The sequence below is a fragment of the Humulus lupulus genome, chromosome 1 (genome assembly GCF_963169125.1).
Source record: "Humulus lupulus chromosome 1, drHumLupu1.1, whole genome shotgun sequence".
Classification (NCBI taxonomy): domain Eukaryota; kingdom Viridiplantae; phylum Streptophyta; class Magnoliopsida; order Rosales; family Cannabaceae; genus Humulus; species Humulus lupulus.
The window spans coordinates 223,917,203-223,921,284 of NC_084793.1; the positions used below are offsets into that span (position 1 = coordinate 223,917,203).

Genomic DNA, 4,082 nt, shown 5'->3' on the forward strand with positions numbered 1-4,082 from the left:
CCTTGACATTTCAGAAGGCACAATCTTGGCAACTAAGAAGTTCACTATATCTGCAAACCAAGGGACAGCTAAGGTTTCACTTACCCCAAACAACTGCTCGTCAGGAAAATGATCATTGATTTGCACTGCTTTCTTATTTTCAGTCTCCTCCGCCTCAAGTCTAGAGAGATGATCAGCTACCACATTCTCGCTGCCCTTTTTGTCACGAATCTCCATGTCAAATTCTTGAAGCAACAGAATCCATCTAATCAGACGGGGCTTGGCATCTTTCTTTGACATCAAATATTTAATGGCAGAGTGATCAGTGTAGACAATCACCTTGTTGCCAATCAGATATGGTCTAAATTTGTCGCAAGCAAACACAATAGCTAGCAACTCTTTTTCTGTGGTGGCATAATTAAGCTGAGCATCATTTAGAGTCCGACTAGCATAGTAAATAGACCTGAATACCTTGTCAATCCGTTGTCCCAGAACTGCCCCCACTGCGTAATCACTGGCATCACACATCAACTCAAAAGGCAATTCCCATTTCGGAGCTATCACAATTGGAGCAGAAATAAGCTTTTCTTTCAAGAAATTGAACGCCCTCAAACATTCGTCATTAAAATCAAAGACAACTCCATTCATAAGCAGATTCGAAAGAGGCTTAGACACCTTTGAGAAATCCTTGATGAATCTTCGATAGAACCCAGCGTGACCAAGAAAACTTCTAACTCCTTTTACTGAAACTGGTGGAGGCAGCCTTTCAATGGTAGAAATTTTCGCTCTATCTACCTCAATTCCCTCACTTGAAATTTTATGGCCAAGGACAATCCCCTCTTTCACCATAAAATGGCATTTCTCCCAATTCAACACCAGATTAGCCATCTCACAACGACGCAGCACGTTCTTTAAATTACCCAAACAGAGGTCGAATGATGAGCCAAAAACAGAGAAGTCATCCATGAAAATCTCAATACACCGGTCTACCATGTCTGAAAATATGGCCATCATGCACCGTTGAAATGTTGCAGGGGCATTACATAGTCCAAATGGCATTCTCCTGAAAGCAAATGTGCCATAAGGACATGTGAAGGTTGTTTTCTCTTGATCCTCTGGTGCAATAGCGATCTGATGATACCCAGAATACCCATCCAAGAAACAGTAGTAGCTGTGGCCTGCCAATCTGTCAAGCATCTGATCAAGAAAAGGCAAAGGAAAATGATCCTTCCTTGTTGCCTTATTGAGCTTGCGGTAGTCTATACAAATCCGCCACCCCGTTACAGTCCTTGTTGGAATGAGTTCATTGTTCTCATTTTTCACCACGGTCATTCCACCCTTCTTAGGTACCACTTGCACAGGGCTCACCCATGCACTATCAGAAATTGGGTAGATCACCCCAACATCCAACCATTTAAGAATCTGATCCAATACTACATCCTTCATGGCTGGATTGAGTCTTCTCTGGGCCTCTATGGATGGCTTGCTATTCTCCTCCAATAAAATTTTATGCATCACTGTCGCTGGGCTTATTCCTCTAATATCTGCCAATGTCCACCCAATGGCCAATTTATGCTCCCTTAGAACCCTCAACAGTTTCTCCAATTCTACCTTTGAAAGGTCAGCTGACACAATGACCGGTAAGGTTTCATTCTCTCCCAAATAAGCATATTGCAAGTGATCTGGGAGAACCTTTAATTCCAACGGTGGTGGCTGCTGAATGGAGGTTAGCGGTTTTTCAGTCGCATCCGCTAATTCTTGGAAATTTTTCCAATATGGTAAGAAAGAATTTATCCAGTTGACACATTCTCTGATCTCAGCGTCCTCATCATCATCGCCTTCATCACCCAATAATACTGCCTCTAAGGCATCACTGCTCATCCTTCTCTTGGAGACTGCCTTTTCTATCACATCCACACTAAAGCAACTGTCACTAGCCATCGGATACTTCATAGACTTGAAGACATTAAAGACCACCTCATCTCCTTGAACTCTAAGCTTAAGCTCTCCTTTTTGAACATCAATAAGAGCTTGGCCTGTGGCTAGAAATGGCCTACCAAGAATAATAGGGACATCTGTGTCCTCCTCCATGTCCAGAACAATAAAGTCAGCGGGAAATATGAACTTATCCACTTTCACAAGAACATCCTCAATAATACCTCGTGGATGTGTTAACGATCGGTCTGCGAGCTGTAAAGTGACAGTTGTTGGTTTTGCCTCCCCCAAACCAAGTCTTTTAAACACAGATAAGGGCATCAGATTGATACTTGCCCCCAGATCACATAAGGCGTGCTTACATTCAAACTCGCCAATGGTGCAAGGTATGGTGAAACTCCCCGGATCTCTCAGCTTTTGGGGTAACTTCCGTTGTAAAATAGCACTGCACTCTTCAGTGAGTGCTACAGTCTCATAGTCCTCCATTCTCCTTTTCTTTGACAGAATCTCCTTCATGAACTTAACATAACTGGGCATCTGCTCCAAGGCCTCCGCAAAAGGAATGTTTATGTGCAGCTTTTTAAACACCTCAAGAAACTTAGAAAACGGTTTATCAAGGGTCGTCTTTCTAAGCCTCTGAGGGTATGGAACTCTAACTGGCTGCTCAATGACAACTGGGGGACTCTGATCTGACTTCTGATGGTCTTCAGAAACCCTTTCTGAATCAGACTGTGCACCCATCTCTTTTTTCTGAACTACTGCCTGTGGAGGTCTAGGCTGCTCTGTTTGCTTTCCACTCCTCAGAGTAATTGCCTGAACTTGCTCCTTGGGGTTTACTTCAGTATTACTAGGCAAGTTTCCCTGAGGTCTGTTATTGAGCATATTGGCCAACTGCCCAACCTGTGTCTCAAGGTTTCTAATGGAGGATCTAGTCTCAGTCATGAATTGAGTTTGTGTATTAGTAAGAGTCAACAGGGCAGCTTGCAATTCATTAGGTCTCTCAGGTTGAGGCATTGGTTGTTGAGGCCTAGGCTGCAGTGATGACGAAGCTTGATTCATAGGTGGCTGAGACATGTTATTCTGAAACTGGCCCTGAAACGGAGGTTGTTGGCCTTGATTATTTTTCCACGAAAAATTTGGATGATTTCGCCACCCTGGATTGTAGTTGTTGGAGAATGGGTTATTGAGTGGCCTCTGAAAATTTCCCACCGCTTGAACTTGGGCGTGATCCATTGGGGTGTTATTATTACAGATAGGGCACTGATCGAAAGAATGAGCACCACCACACATTTCACACCTCACTGCCATCTGAACCGCATTAGCAGACATACTACTCTGTTGCAACTGCTTGGTCAAAGAGGCTACTTGCGCTGTTAAAGCAGTAATCGCATCTAGCTCATGCACTCCAGCTACCTTTCTAACTCCTGATGATCTTTCCTCTGACCACTGATGGTTGTTTGTAGCCATGTCCTCCAGCAGCTCATAAGCACCAGCTGCACTCTTGCTCATAAAAGTACCACCTGCTGCAGCATCTATAATAGTTCTGGTTGTTGGACATAAACCATTGTAGAAATTCTGTACTAGCATCCACTGTTCAATGCCATGATGAGGACATCTTCTCAGGAGTTCCTTAAACCGTTCCCAAGCTTCATACAGTGACTCCCCGTCATTCTGGCAAAAGTTATTTATCTCTCCCCTCAGTTTAGCAGCCTTTGACGGAGGGAAAAATTTGGATAAAAATTTCTGAGCCAGATCTTGCCAAGTGACAATGGAGTTTGGCTGCAGAGAATTCAGCCAACTCTTAGCTCTGTCCCTTAGAGAAAATGGGAAGAGCCTAAGCTTGATTGCGTCATCACTCACCCCATTATATTTGAAGGTTCCACACAACTCCAGGAAGTTGGACAAATGGGTGTGAGGATCTTCAGAGGGCAACCCATTGAATTGCACAGAGGACTGCACCATTTGTAAAATAGCAGGCTTGATTTCGAAGTTGTTGGCCTCTACAGCTGGTGGGCGTATACTATTTTGTACTCCCGTCAGAGTGGGTAGCACATAATCTCTCAGACTCCTCTCAGCATTGGTCTGAGCCTGAACCCCTTGGACAACTCCTAGATTTATACCATTCCTGCCATCCCCATCATTCTGTGCCATCTTCACAGAATTCTGCG

The 4,082-nt window shown here is 43.9% G+C and overlaps 1 non-coding gene across 1 annotated transcript; it reads left to right on the forward strand.

Moving 5' to 3' along the window:
* The first annotated feature begins 3,511 nt into the window (after positions 1–3,511).
* On the forward strand, positions 3,512–3,618 carry LOC133813518 (small nucleolar RNA R71). The gene has a single exon (XR_009884527.1). It is a non-coding gene; the product is annotated as a small nucleolar RNA R71 (small nucleolar RNA).
* Positions 3,619–4,082: the final 464 nt, after the last annotated feature.